Raw genomic sequence first — 16,384 nt, 5'->3', positions numbered from 1 at the left:
CCACGGGCATAACTCTCTTGGAATGGCGAATTTGTTGTCTGCCTCTACGGCACGTTATGCAATAAGTCGTGCAGCAACTAAAAGCGCGCGCGCGATAAGTTCACCGCTGTAACTCCGTGGTAAAGTTTTTTTTACATTCACAAGTTGCGTCGAGATAAGGGTTCATCAAACGGATAAAATAAGGAAAAATTTATGCCACAGTTAAATTGAATGTCAGTAGATCGTATGTCTGTCAGAGTGGTCTGAATAAACTTGGAAATTCCTTCAAGATATCCTATGTGAAGGAAATTTTCGGGAAAATTACGATGCGAGAAAATAACCGTGGGCATGATAACTGCTGACCGATTTTTACCGCCTCTAGAATGTAATCCCGTTCGGCGAAGTAATGGCTGGGATTTCTCGGATCCCTTTGTATCGAGGTATTTGGATTTGGTTCAGGTATGTAAACGATCGCAGACGAGGAGTTATGGCTTCGATTACGAGTGATCGGAATCCTCACGCCTGAAGCTTTGATTTGATAAGTTACGGCGGTACGTTTGGGGAGGGAATCGTATTGAGTGAAGTAAGTGCGCCGGTCAGTCGAAGCTTGGAGTTCCAAGTGTTTGAATAGCTTGAATATAAAGAAGATTCGTTCAACGCAGCCGCGAAGGTCTATCGACGTTACACAGCCCCGAGGAGCTGTTATCTCTAAGTTTTATCGTTAATTTTTTCTCCCCTCCATCACGTTCGCAGGCTTTTCGCTCCGACGCGTAATTCCCTTTGGAAGATCACCGAAAATAGAATGGTTTTCGGGGAAGAGATGACGCGTTGCAATGTCACCAGGAATTGCTGACAGTGAAATCGATGATTTCGATTAAACGTAGCAACGTGCACGAGAATCTCTAGCTTGGCCAATTATTTTTACGATTAATGTCGCTCTGATCCAGAATACAAGACCGAAGCTTAGCTGTGTGCAAACAAAATCGCGGACACTTGAACAGCAGCGGTACTTCGTTCCGAGAAAATTACGTTGAGTGAGAAAATAGAAAACTAGTGAAAACGCCAGAAGGAAGCCCTACGTAATCCACTTACTGTACTAGATCCTCCGTTTCGCCTGACATGTTCACGCCTTTATCTTATCAACAATCTTTTGCAGCAGCCACCTGCTGTAGTGGAAAACGAAGACAATCCAACGCTGCGATGTCTCGGCTTGGTGCTCCTTTAGAAAGTACAAAGGTAGCATGATCTCATGAGGATTATTCCGTGGGATGAAGATTTCAACGATTTCGATTTAATTCTGGAGACACGCTTGTCTCGGGTACGAAACGACTAAAAGTGGAACAAAACTTGTCAAGAGATTTTATAATAAACTGTAATGAAGATCAAATAGAAGAATACAACCAGCAGATTAGCTGAAGTGTCTGACGACCACCGCATTGAGATAATGCTGATAGTGGTGACACCATGGATTATGGAAGTTCAAGAACTTGACGTCTTATTGTAAGTTGTAGATCCCAGCATTCCGTTGTCAATTGTCACTGCAGGACTGTACTCGTGACCGTGAGCTGAATCCAACTGTATACACTTTTTTGTGCAACGTAATGAAAGATACTCCCGAGTCAATTTCAGGAAAGGACGAGTAAGAATTCAAAGTTTGCATTGAAACGTCGTTATGGTGTCTACAAAGTTTCTCACAATGACGGTTCGACTGAGTGCTTTCGGTAGATCGGCACAATCTCGTGAAATATTGATTCGAATTGAAATATTTCCATTGTTGGTACATTATGCAATTTTCTATGGCAAGGGAAGCCAAATCTTTATCCACCACAAATATTCGGAGCGACATCTCAAACTGAATATCTACATGAACTTGAACGTCATACTGTAATCATGCATCGGGAGAATACTTTTCTCATAATGCTCGAAACGCCACATTGCGCAAACAATCGTCGAGCATAAGAGATTATACAGCGAATATATAGAAAGGGATGTGGAAACGGTTGAATTTCCAAGTCCCAGTACTGCGAGAAACCTGCTAACTCGACCATTAAATTTCTATACATACCAAACTGCATAGCCAGTGCAGAGTTATGAAAGCTTTGGTAGGGAAAACACATCTTTTAATGACGTAACTATATATCTCTTTTTTCATCAGTGTGCACCACACGCGTAACAGATGTATACACGTCATTATCCTGTCGCTCATGAAGCTTAGATAAATGAGTATTGCGGTTTTCAAGATTACACCGACTACTATGCCGTCGAAATTTATTGGGAGCGAATGAACAATGGAATTTTCCACGACCCCAGTCACCAAGGTTTCACTTCAATAGGTCAGTGGGCTCAAATTATTGCTCAAAGTGAATCTGTCAATAAAATGATGCTGTCGAATTCAGCCATGTTTCGCATGTGCTTCGAAGAGCAGAGATCGTAGCGAGCAGTGAACTGTTTGTAGCCGACCTCAACGAGGATCGAGCCATTCAGTTGACATCTACACGAGAAAACAAAATTTGTCGATTAGCCTTTTTAGTTGGTCAAACTACACTGTATTTGACTAAAAAATTATGTAGGTATGTTTCTTAAATAGCTTTATGGCGGCTGGAATTCACTCCCAATAATGTTTTTAGATGACTGTAAAGCAACTTGATCAAACTATGGGGTTACGTCTAGTATGGTACCCTCTGGTGATCCAACGGAAAAACAGTGTTTTCATTATACGTTAGATAAGCTACAGTGCCATAATCAATGAAGAAAATTGCTTCCGTAAGGTTTGTTCCCATCATCTCTGTACTTATTGACAAACAATTTTCGGAAAGATCTATACAGGATACGGGGGACCAAACCTTATCTGTGTTGAGTTAAAGGGATGCTGGGGTGCCAGGGTGAAATAGCCCAGTGAGAGTGAGTGGCGGCTGTTGGTTTGGAAGGCTGAAGGAGCTTCTTTAGCTCAGAGGCTAGAGAATGGGATCTTTGAAGTTACGTAGGCAAGGAAGGTGCCTCCGAAGTCTTCCAGATGGGAACGGCGATACTCAATTATCAAGGCTCTTGCCACTTTGCCAGGCAGATAACGAAATCAGTGCTAAAGTTAAAACCGGAATTAGCCTGTTCACCGGTTAGCCAAGGAAAGCGTGATATCCAGAAGCGGTGCGGAAGAAAATTGAAGACATACTCTATCTTAGTATTCTGTGGAGACAGCCTGACTTAGCTTCGTTGATATAATTTATAGCGAGGGTGCAGCAATTGAATTTTCCCCGCTTGGAAATGCAGCGCAGACACCACCCAGATCCCATCAATGGGGACAGAAATAGCTTGAATAAGATATGGACTCCATTTTACCTTAGATAGTCAACCGGTTAAGTATCTACTTAGAGCTTCGGTTTAAGGAGGAGCCCCACGGCTCTGCTTAGGCATCAAGCCGTAGCAGACTTTAACGCTTACTCAACCATTTTAAATCCTCGAATAGACAAGCACCCATTTACGTATCTAGCCTTGGCTCTGCCCCCGGGTTCACCCTGGCTCTAGTCTGTCGGCAATCACCGCCCGGCCTGCTTTTCAAACGTATCGTCCCTCCTAATCACCTGCACCGGCGACTGGTTTTGTGTTCCTTGTTCGATTCAGCGTAGTTCTTTGATTTTAAAGTATGCAGATGGGTCAGTCAGACTATTGATTGGTCGAAAGAATTATGCAGTGTATGCTTGTAGATGCGTTTACATGAGTCAAGAAGATGGTGCAACTAGAATATCTGTAAAGCAGGCTTATTTATACCTTGTCTGAAGAAAAAATGGAAAAAAAAAACAGTTAAAATACAGATCACCGAATACTGTGATACATTTTCTGATAAAAAATTGATTCTGCACATTAGGATGAGGAAAAGTAGGAACGTTACAAATGAAGGTTCAGACTTTTTGATAATCATTCTCATTTTTCATACGAATCTTCGGGTAACGTGAGACATTAAACATGATGCAATAGAAATATGAGACTCGATGAATTCGACGTGGCAAAAAATTAATCGTTAAATAACATTGATTCGATGCAATTTACTGAAAATGCTTGCACCGCTTCGCCAGCAATTCGTTGTATTGGACAGCAACATTTGTTTGGAACACATGATTTTGTGAGATCAACATTTGGTACTTGTTATTGATTTTAATCGGGAACACTTACGTAAAAATTGATAAGTTTCTTATCTAAAATAGGTATGAATGACTGCATGCTTGAAAAATTAAACTGCGTTCAGTCCCGAAAGTTTATCGTAATTTCTTACTGAAGCAGAATATCGCAAGCTCGGATTGTGCCACAAATAAATCTAAAAGTTCCGTTGAGAGGCCACGTTTAACGTTTCGCCAATTAGCGAGCCCAGCGAAGAGACCCAGAGTGCGCGAGGAGCGGCGTAATCTGATCCTGGGAACGATGATTAGACTTTTTAATTTTTGTTTTAATATTTATTTTTTAATACCCCGCCGCGCCGTTCAAAGAACTGGGGATATCGTATTCCGTATATTACGGTGGAAGAATAAGCCGTTTGGAGAATTATCAGAAGAATTTTGGAGCGGAGATAAATTTCAGAATGAAACGGCAAAGGCAGCGATACAAGGAAAAGTATGGGAAAAGGAAAGAAAAAAGACCAATCCTCCTTCGTGGAGCGAGTGCTTGGCTATACTTATCAATACAGCTACAACCTCTTCCAGGCTTGGTCTTAGCCTCTCGCCGATCGATCGACTTATCTCTTTCATCATTGCAACTTCCTAAGCCTCATCCCCTACCAACGCCACGCCAGTTTCGCCCACGTAACTACCTGTAATTCATTGCTCAAAATGAGCGTTTGCGTTATGTATTTATTTGCGAAAGTTTAGCAAGGAGTTCCAGATATTATCTTGAAGTCATGTTTCGCTAAAGCAGCCTTCGATTTTGCATTTCTAGTGGACTCGATTTTTCCCTTAGTTTTTAAAAAATGCAGAATCAGCCGTAAGTGACACTTCATACTCGAACTTTTCAACAACTATGGTCCAACGATGCAAAAGTTGATTCGAACTTACCGATCCATTCGCTTGAAAAGGACGCTGGCAGATGAGAATATAACTTCGTCACCTTACACACGTATTTCGACACATCTAACCGTTAACAATACTGTCGTGAATCCGTAAAAACATTAAATATTCAATGTTTTATACTTGCTGATCCAGTTTCAGTGAATTTGTTGTATACACATTTTCAAGTTTCATTCAAACATTTCACGTTCCGTTACTAACCATCAGTACACGATTACTGAAACGATGAACCGAATTGAACTGATAACATAGACGTTGTTCGCGTGCGACATCAGCATCTTTTATAAATATTAGTTTGTTTTTTTTTTGATTTTCATTCCGACGTACACCTCTAGGTCACTTCCAGCTGACCTTTCAGCTGAATGCATCAAATTTAGTCTACGGTTAGTATGCGCGCTTGACTTTTCATGCGGATGAACCTTATCCGAGACGAGCTGAAAACAAGCTTTACAATGCCGTTGGACCCGAGTTATATCATTTCGGCGCTGGGTTTATTCGGGGGAGTATTTTATTAGCTGACGGTGAAGTGAAATGGGGCCGGTAGGAAGAAATACTGCAAGTAACTTCCAATCGAATTAAATTTATTATCGTTTCCGATTTAGGCACCAACCCTACAATGTGGATAACCCATACGTACGATCGTTCTGTCCGGGAAACGGGATACCAAAGGAACTTTATTGGGAGAACGCAGGTCTGAACTTACAATTAGTTTCATGTGTGGCCTGCCGGCGAACCAGGGAGTGCCTTTGAATTACTCGTCTGTTTGCGGTCTGCATGGGCCGTGGTTGCGTCGGGTCGTTCGTCGAACCATCTGACAAGCGAAGAGCCCTGCAAGTGGCAGAAAGACGAGGTAGAGAAATCGCTACCGAAATCTGATGCTTGATACGATACCGGAGTACGTGACATCGTTTTCCCTACGTAAGGACTATTGTGCTGAAAAACTTAGGTAGTTTTTATACAAGTTAAAGTTTCTGATCCGCGCGTAGGTACGTCAGAATAAACCTCTAAGAAAAAAAGATAGTTCAAATAGATGAGCGTCATTCCTTACGAAAAGCTAATTGGTGAACGTGAAATGCATAAAAGTATACGTGAATGAACACCAATGTATGGTAATAGTTTCACCAACTGATTGATTTTCCATATTTATTCTTTGTTCGCCAATGATCGTTAGTAGCTTTAAAAATCTGCGCATGATTGCTCATGTACCGTTGCTGTTGTTCGCTGATTGTCAGTTTATCGGGCGATAAATCATTACTATTGTTAATCAAAGTGGTACTCATCAACGATCACCTGAATAGCATCGGCCACAGCTGTGATCATCGGAAATAGTACCCTCAATAGGTAAGCCCGTAAAACTATGAACAGTCGCTTGACAACCATTGAAAGGAAAGTAATAATATTGATTACGTAATTATCACCAAATAATTGTTTTAGTAGCGTAAGTTTGAAACTGTAAATTTGAACACTCGGCACGCATGCGTCTGCTTCACCGAGTTTCCTTTGCTTTCGTCTTTCACACGGTCAATAAAGGAGATTCGTCACCAGAAAACGTCGTTGAAGATAAAGTAAGGATTCGTGTATCGACAAAGTCCTGGCCAGATGTGCTCTGGGTGAAATGACCAACTCTACCATTGCACAGCCGAATGAGAAGAGAGAGAATTCTGAAAGAACCAGACGGAGCGAATGATGTGCATTAGCTTTGGCCGGTGCAGTATAACTGCCTAGAGGCGATATACACGTATGTACAAATGTATAGCTATATGTAAAGTGAAGCGAAATATTGTATTTCACTCTGCGCTGACCATACAGAATGGGTTCGAAGGGGATGTCCATCATTTATTCCCGTCACGTTACTCTCGCGAAAAAAAAGGAAAAAAGGAAAACACGGCTTCTGTAATCCTCCGCGATCTCTCTCTCTCTCTCTCTCTCTCTTTCTCTTTATATATATATATACGTATGTACAGCATTCTGGATCTAGTGACGGTATGGTATGTATGTAGGTACATACATATCTACACTGTACGGAAGTAGGAGAAATCTGGACAAGTCAGTGAGGTAGCTAAAGCCAGCCAGCTATCCGGCTGAGTCAAGCGAAGTCGGGTGCGGCATATCGATTTTATTCAACTCTCGAGTTTCAAACTGAGCGAAACCATCGGGCAATTGAAGCATTCGACTTTTTCATAAAGTCCGATAATCGGCAGTTGACGCCAACGTCACTGGTAAATTGTACAACTGTGCTTGACACGTTTTGACTCGAGTGAAGCGACCATCGCAGGGATAAAACTTGTCCCTCCTTTCTCTGAGAATCGAGGGGTGCTTCTGACAATAGACTATGGTTGAAGCTATTTTTACGGCAGTAGAACAGTAACGAAACTAGTCACCACCGCTCTCTCTCGTCATGAACGTGCAATGACACGAACAAACGTTGACAATCTACTTCGTCGAATTCTTTTTTCCCTGTGGACAGAGAACGGAAATAATTTACGTGTACCCCGATAAGCGAACCCTTATTCATTACACAAAAATATCACTACCACATCATATTCGCGTTCGTTTCAAGGTAGGAAAAAAATGTACGCGGTAGCAATATACGTTGTTATCGTCTCTGGGCCGTACTGCGAAAACAATATCGTTCGTCGTCAGCAACTTCAAAGGTAAAAATCGACTGTAAGAAGAATGATGCGAAGTCCGATAAAGCGCCAGTTCATCTAGTGCGGTTTCAATTTTTGAATGAAAATGTAACGAAGCACCGACAAGGAAACGAATGTAGGAGAAGAACCGTTGGCCGGTATAACTACCGACGACGATCCAATCTGCGGAACGCAGGAACTATAAATCTTGAAAAAACTCAACTGGCACACCAGACATTGTGATAAAAAGTGGAGCGCAGGTATTTGCATCGTCGAAGCATAGATTGGAAGTAAAAGTATTGAAAGACCTGAGAGAAGGAGAGAACGTTAAGATGCATCTTCTCGTTGTTACTACACTGAAGAGAAACTCGTTTTTAACTTGGTAATTCTGAGACACCAAGTCTTACGTTACGCGTCAGTTTCTTTCGGAGGATTCCCACGAGAAAGAAGAAGCCGGGCGTATACATTTGCCTCGCAAAAAATTATAGCGAGGGTCGCAAAATGGAAATATGAGTATATTTTCATATGTTACTTATTCCTTTCTTTTCATTTGCCATTCATTTGGCGATTCAAACTTTTCCGACAATGGATCCCCAGCGTACCGACGATTCTTGACAGAATGATGCATGAAGAAAAAAGTACGTCATGTTACTGAGACTTTATTCCTCAAACCCACGCTGAGTAGCAACTCACAATCAGTGCCACATTTTCCTCTTGAATTTGAAATGTCTTGTCTACTGCAAAATGCTGGAGTTAAAACTTTTCGTCGTACAAATATCGCTTAATATCCATGCAAATATTTGTATTTTGTGACGAGACGTCTTCGGAAAATACATTTATGCTTCAGTTACGATAATGTGACCCGCAATATCTCGCAAGAGGATACAGAGTCCTTATTGTTACCTCCAAACATATGTAGATGCACGTATGGGGGTGCGCACGAGGGCCGATGAGAGGGTGTTGCGTTTATGCGCACTACGTAATAACTTCCGATGATAGCCGTGCGTTGAATACCCACGGTCGCTTAATATTCCGAAAGCAGAATGTGGGATGGAAGCTGATTCTTGAACTGCACGGCATTAACGAAGCGGAGCCATGAATGCAGAGGAGTGAAATTGGTTCGAGAAACATATCCGGAATATATGAAAGCGTCGAATATTGGAAAAACAATCGCCAGGAGTTGATTTCACTGATCAACACGTTTCGTAGCACGCCTTTTAAGTCACAGAATGTTTAATATTACGAGAGCATTCACGCGTTTTCCTGATTATTTATTACTTTTTATCATGAAAATTGTCTTCGTCTATGCAAATACTGACCTTTTTCTTATTAGTTGTGTGTAGCACTTTCTAAATAATCTCTTAACCTGTTTTTCAACGCAATGTTTTTACACGATCAAAACAGAATATTAATCGATCTTGTTTCACTTTTACATGATCATCCACAATCCACCGTTGAAATAATCAGCGCTATAATAAAAATATGTTAAATTTATTTTCACGATCATCAACATGTTATGTATGTAGATCTGCTTACGCGTTTAGCACCAATTTAGCAGTTACTTTTTTATCGGCCCGAAGTAAATTAGGATGCCAACATCTCGTTTCGCATGGATGAAATAATGGAGTAATCCACGTCTCTAATTTTTGATCTATCGAGTTTATGTTTTGTAACATTTTTAGTATTCTTATTCCCGATAGTGACATAAAATTCTGAAATTTCTCCACAAAATTATCTCTCGAATAAGAATCAAACATTCAAAATTCATTATCAAGTTTGCCTACTGCTACCGGCACTTCGTGAATTCTTAGTATACGCTAAGTAAAATTTATAAATAAATTAATCAAAGAGTACAAACTGTAGAAAATCTCCACATACTGTAGCAAAATGCCAACGATAGAATCGCCCACGAAGTGCGCAGCTGGTGTCAAAAAATTACCATTTACTTTTTAACATAGGATACGACAGGCATTTCAATATTTAACGTATAATAATAATATTAAAATTTAAGGACAATATTCCTTGAGATTTTCTCACACTGTAGCTCTCTTTGCAATATCGATTTATTCCGATCGAGGCTGATTTCGTCAATCTCTTCAGTAGGTCTTGCGATTAATTCTCTTAAATATACAAGCCTTGCAACTAAGCAAACCTTTCGTCAAGTAATCCAAAATGATATTTACAGCAGGCAAGTTAATCACCTTGTAAGTCCAATTTCAAATATATTTCGATGCCGAAGCTTAACAGAAAAGTGAAACTTGGGACAGCCAACGTTGATCGAAACATCGACATCTGAAAAGATCAGTTTAGTGAATTTATTCGTAAGCCAGAAATCTTCAACTAACTTTTTCGACATTCACTACTTCGCCGACTATCCAGAGAGATACGGAGAAATGTGAACGGGCATAAACCGCGGGAAACCGAATATCGTTTCCCAATACGACGAAGTGTTCATCGGAGCTATGGACTAGATTCTAGACGCTTATCTTTGATAGCGGTACAGCGGAAGCTTCTCCCTCGAGTCACGAGTGTTTTCCATTCCCGAGTTGATAACTCTTATCCAGAGGTCCCTCGGGCTTTTTCGGGACATCCACTTTATTCCAAGTTGATTGGGTCACGCCTTGTACTTATGCTTCGCAGAAATAAAATATCTCACGCTTCGGTCCTTTGTTATAATCTTTGCGCTGGTATTCTGTAAGTTTCTGCATCGACTTGCTATAATTAGAATGGTTAATGAACGTGGACGATGATAATTTCAGGAGTTATTTTTGTACTGTTTCATATGCTGAGACGCAATCTTCTGGGAAGTTTCAACAAAGAAGCACAAGAATCATTTACGCCAAACTTATTTAAATCTGACTTGAGTTGAAACTGGCGCTGGTGTGAAAATCAAGGAATCAAAGGAAAAAAACCAGCTCAGTTAATCACGCAAATGAATCGGGTTTGGTGGGTCGGTTAATGTGGCAATTAAAACCACCCCTGACTGGAGTCATTCAAGGCAAGTAGCTGGGTTCGAGAATTCCGGGGTTCCTCAAGCTGAAAGCAGAACTTTCAGGAAAAGGTTACGGCGAGTTGAAGCCACAGTTGAAAGATATGATCTGCTATTGAAACTGTTTCAGCTTACTCAGCTTTTCGTTTGTATTCACTGGAGAGTCACTACTACGAAGTGAGGCTATACACACACCAATGCTCGTATACCGATGGATACCCCAGTCAGCCTTTCGTGGATTGTAAATGAATTGCCAGCAGGCGGACAGAACGGAATTAAAAGCGATGGGACCGACCGAGCGATTCGGTTCGCTGACTCGATTTTCTAATGCTGAGCTGCTCGGGTGCAATGTCATTATTTTCAAGGTATGATAAAACACTCTAAAGCAGCGGGTATGGTTTGAAATTGGGATAAAAGAAAGTTGTTTTCGGTGAATTCGACGAGCTGCAGCTCCGTGCATATTACTTAGGATGTTTGTTCGAAGTATCCTATACACGTGAATCTCTGCACGTGCATGTGTGTGTGTGTTCAGGTGAGAGAGTAAAGTAAAACTTCGATCACGAAACTTTTTAATGGCAACGGAAAATTGAAGTAGACGATCTTTTCCTCTCCTCAAGTAGGTACGTATTCGCCGACTGAACTCAAAGAAATACACTTATCAAGTTGCGCCGTATAAACACTAGAATAAACACTCATGCCAAGTAACGCGGAGCGTGAGGATCGGTTATCAACGTCCATCGCAATACGGCGAGGAAAGCATTGGTTGAGATTATATTCGAACGGAGACCAACGAGTCTTGGAAACTATGACCCAATAGCGACTATCCGAAGCACGCGTTCTACGTCTCCGCTGAAAATCTGCTCTTCCACCTTACTCCGTTGCGTTATCGTTCTCCGTATCGGACCATCCTAAGGACCGCTCCCCATCGTTCTCTCTACAATCTGAAACTTGTCCACCTTATCGTTAGGCGTATAATGGTTCAGGATTACCGCGCAAGGGATGCTCAAGTATTATATCATCTGCGGGATACCTCGAGTACGACCCAAGCGAGTCTGGCCCTGAGGAATGATGCCTTTATATGACCAGCTTGTACCGTGACGATACAAATTGACGCGAAGTGATAGAAGAGAACGGATTTCCGCAAGTGGCGTATTCGAGATGTCATCACAAACCAATTAATGAGTTTTCGAAACACCCTCGATTGATCTCCCCGCCTCTCTCTCTCTCTCTCTCTCTCTCTCTCTCTCTCTCTCTCTCTCTCTCTCTATCCCTATCTCTCAGAATTGCATAATTGACTTGAATGAGTACAGTTTAAACAAAGTGAATAGATTCCACAGGCATTGGTATGCAGTATCTACGGTATACACCGCAGGATCTGCATAGCTTTAACGAATACCTCGAGCTTCGAGCTTTTGCGGTTCCTCTGCGGGTCTCCGTGCAAATGTGCAGGGTGGCTGTAAATAGCAGCGTTGGAGTGTATAGAAGAAGGGATTTCTCAGAGTTGTAAAAAGTGAACCGATTTTGGCTGCAAATAGTGGTGGTGTTGTTAAACTCAAGTTGCCCATCTGTCTATAGCTTAAGATATAATAAATGTAACTCTGTAACTAACAAGATCAATTTCGTCACTCAACTTATTGTTGGTATCAATCAACGCCAAGTCGGTTATTTTATGCACCCTTATTTGCGTATCGAGTTTGACCACGTTTTGAACGCGCCGTCCATTAGAGTGTGACCTTCTTCTATACGCTCCATAATACCAGCCATCGACGGTTGACTGAAAGTGTTCGCATCGAGGGATGAATGTACTTTTATTAGGTTCTTTCCGCAGTCTCCGAGGGACCTGCGCCAGAGGCGTGCATAGATAATAATATGAGGAAATCCTTATCCTCGTCCCTTTCTCTTCATCTGTTTACTCCCCTCCTGAACACGGGTTAATCTTGTTGAACATTTCTCTTGTAAGCTTGTTTGGTAAGAAGACGAAAGATCCACGGTTTAAGAGTGATTTGTATTTACAGATCGAACCCTGCCCGACAGGCCTTTTGCATGCCAATTCTTTCCTATGGTCAAAAGCAGGCCGTACAGCAGGCACGACCAATATCCTTGGCCCCTCGGCCAAGGCTACGATCCGACAGTTCCCATTAAAAAGAAATTGATTCTCTTTCCGAGATAATCTGCACTCCGACCTTTCAACCCCTCGTATCGACTGTCGATTAATCTTTCTTTTTCGTCCGCGCAGTGCGAGAACAAAAGAAAGTATCAAAGAAGAACGGTTCGTTAGGTTATTTTAATTGCGAGACGCGTAAGCATGTAACGCCAGATTACCAAACGACCGGTTTTGCTAAGACTGAAAAGAAAATTGGATATCGGATCACGAGAAGGACGCCCAGCTACCTCGCAACTCACGGCACGGAAACATGGTTCTCGGGTTTCTTATACTCGACGTTAATCGGCGAGCAACAACGAACCATACTCAGCTGGTGAAGCCTGCAAGGCTGACAATGAGTTATCTCGGCCTAGCGATCTTTTAGACCGTACCGTCGTGAAATTACTTCCTATTTAGAGTGCAAACACGGAGATACGATGCGACTGTCATTCCCGCGTTACTCTACCCGGTCAATTCGACCCTTGCCGCACCTGGGAATATGTTTACGATCCCCAAGGTGTTCCTGATTGCGATGATTAAAATTTCACCCTACTCTTCTCGACGAGCCAACCTCCCCGCTATCCTCCCATGCCTCAATTATTCCCTTCCCTTCCCTTACGGCATGGCCTAGGTACACCCCAATAACCGTGACCACGCTTGCCTCTATATTACCTCGAATATCTGCATGGGAGTGCTTGCGTACTGTCGACCCGGCTTCACCGCCGTGTGCAAACGGTGCTCCTTACTGGTTCGACCTGCTTTTAATGGACCTTCCTAGCCGAGGTGACAGCCCGAAGGATAGTAAGGAGAACACACAGAGAGAGGCGGTTGGCTTGGGGCGTTCGAGAAAGTTCTATATACTCAAGTGTGTACACAGTGGGTACAACGTCGCTGTGCTGGTAGCAATCGCTGATTTTACAAATCCTAACTTTCATCTCTAGTATGCACCTCAGGAGGTTTGATGAATCAGCAAATAACGGGATTTTTAACTTTTCGCTCTGCTGAAAAGAAAAGTCATTATGTAATCATTCCCAGAATCGAAAGTTCAGTTTTCACTGGATCTCCACGTTACTAGGTTTGGAAAATTATCTGAGATCAATTTAACCCGGATTCTCGGATGTCCTTTTTATTCGACGATATCTCGAGAATAAATAAACGAACTATGACGATGTTGGAGTCAATATCAATGAACCAAGCTATTTCTGAGTCAGTAGCGAAAATTTAAGCTCTTTTTTTTTTGTTTGTCCCATGATAACTCAAAACAGATGAGCCAATTTAAATATAGTTTAGTTTTTCACACTCAATTTAAAAATTATTAGATTTCGACGATAGTCCTTGTTCTGAAGCTTGATGAGCGCTTTCCAATCTACGGCTAGTTGGCCAACTGAAAAACGAAAAACGGGAAATCGCAGGCGGATACTTTTCTGAGACTTTCCTTTGCCGGTGAAAGGAATGAAGTATAAATGGGCACCAGAGGTGCGGTGGCCGTTAGAAACAATTGTCTGCCGGTGTAGTTAGGAAAGCGACGCCTTTGGAATTGGTTTTTAAACGTCTTCTTTCTCTGCCGTATCTACTTGAGCCTGGGTGCCGTCGCGTCGTGGGGTTTTTTATTTGAACGCTGTACTTCGTGCGCGGTACTTTTTATTTCCCTGAAACTTTCCTTTTCAATGAAAGCTCACTGATATGGGTCCACGTCAAAGTCACGAATGGTTAAAGTCCCGAACAATACGAATTCTATCTATATACACGGTATACAGATATTAGGGTGTTGTAGAAAAAAATGATTTGCGTTTTTCCGAAATGGCGCCTCCTAAAAACTTTGGTAGATCAAAAGAAAGAAAGAGCGTTCTACGTTATGTGAAATATCGTACTCATTTGAAATTTCACTTTTCCTAACATTTTTGTTTAATGTAAGAAGAAATACGTTATAGTTCTTCAATTATTATTTCTTTACTGAAATTTGTATGCAAACTAAACATCACGATCTGTAACATGACGATATATCAAACGGGAATCTTATTTTACGACATTAAACGATTATATTAAATTATAACTATTTTATGACATTGAATAAGTAATGAAAAAAAAATCGCCTGATACACTTCTTTTAAACATCAACTGGTGACTTAATGTTAGAAGCATGGGTTTTATTTACGACATAAATTGATATTATGATTGATGCAAGCAATAAAAAAGTTGTGTAGTTCACTATTTTTCATAAATTAAAAGGAACAAACGTAAAAAAGTGAAACACTAAATTGCAGACGATCTTCCACATAGCGTACAACGCTTAATTTTTCCAGAGTATTTCATTTAATCTAAGAAATCTTTTCAAGGGGTGTCACGTTGGAAAATCGCAAATTGAATTTTTTTGAACAACCCTGATGTATATTATACGTAAATATAATTTTTATAGGTTCGGGACTTGAACCATCGGTGACTTTGATGTCGACCCCCATCAAAACGTGACGTTGTTCTGCACGTTAAGAACGAATTTATCAGTTTCGATAAACAAACGCAGTTCTTAGTTCAAGCAAAAGACTAACTGAGATTGTCATATGCATTGTAATTTGTCACTGATGAAAAAGAAAACACCACTGTGAATAGAGAGCTTCGTACGAAGCTTGCAGTACCAACGTGCACTGGAGATGGAGAAGTAGAAACGTTTCTGGGCTCAGTGCTAAAACCGTGTTTCAGTGCAGATGAGGTATGATATCGCGGGAGCTTGTCAAAATGGATCCAACACGGTGATTGGGTGACTTGTTGGCTGTCGGAGTCTCGGAGATAGGCAAGCTGGATGTAATCAAGTTGCACCGGTATAAATTTCACCTCGATATGCGTGTGGAAAACGAAATAACGGAATGAAACCAACCTGATTCTCGCAAATACAGGCAATTGTTGCCGGTAGTTAATCTCGCGAGTAAAACCCTCGGTCATAAATTCACACCGTTCCAGATTATCGCAGCAATTTGTTAGCGCCAGGGCACTTGCTTCGATCGCAATGGGGGTCCGTGACTCGTCTGCAAATAATTACCGCAAACGACGTGTGACAATGCAGATTGCAGTATCTTGATGACTATTTTCTGTTGCTTTGCTTTAATGCTTCATAAAATCTGTATTTTGGTATGTCGTTCAGTGATCGTTAGATTTGTCCGACGGAATCCATTAGCTATAGCTGTCTCGTTTGGAGCTGAAGCTAATCGACGAGCTTGGTAATTAGTTCCAACTGTTACGCATAACGTGCCGGCGTTACAGTAATTAATGAATTTTCTCAGAGATAGAAAAGTCGCAATGGTCTCGCGATAAATCTGTTAAGATCATTGGTGTCGGTGGCTAATTAAAAGGAGGTAACAGACGTCATCGGTTTCTCTTTCGTGAAAAGGGCAATGTTCAACTCCTCGATGAATTGGCGCCCTGCGACAGCTGGTTAAAAATTACGAGTCATGAACGACATCGACATCAACAACCATAATGATCGTTAATGAGGTACTGGAAAGGTGTTGCTCGGACTGGAAAAGAGGTATAACGGTTCGTTAAAGGGCATGGTAAATTTGTTCGGAACAGAGGAAATGCGATCAATTTCATCCGGGTC

General features: G+C 41.5%; 1 protein-coding gene across 4 annotated transcripts in view; it reads right to left on the bottom strand.

Moving 5' to 3' along the window:
* Window positions 1-16,384, bottom strand: part of LOC107225916 (TWiK family of potassium channels protein 18-like) — a 261,304-nt gene that overhangs the window by 131,168 nt on the left and 113,752 nt on the right. Inside the window, exon 3 of one of the 4 annotated variants that reach the window (XM_046733944.1) lies at window positions 5,734-5,858. The exons of the other annotated variants lie outside the window; for them this stretch is intronic. The gene's annotated coding sequence lies outside the window, so the exon portion shown is untranslated. The remainder of the gene's footprint in view (window positions 1-5,733; window positions 5,859-16,384) is intronic. 4 annotated transcript variants of the gene reach the window in all.

This window comes from Neodiprion lecontei, chromosome 3 (genome assembly GCF_021901455.1).
Source record: "Neodiprion lecontei isolate iyNeoLeco1 chromosome 3, iyNeoLeco1.1, whole genome shotgun sequence".
Classification (NCBI taxonomy): Eukaryota; Metazoa; Arthropoda; class Insecta; order Hymenoptera; family Diprionidae; genus Neodiprion; species Neodiprion lecontei.
Note: the sequence above shows the minus strand (reverse complement) of the source record. Positions and strands in the feature narration are given on the sequence as shown.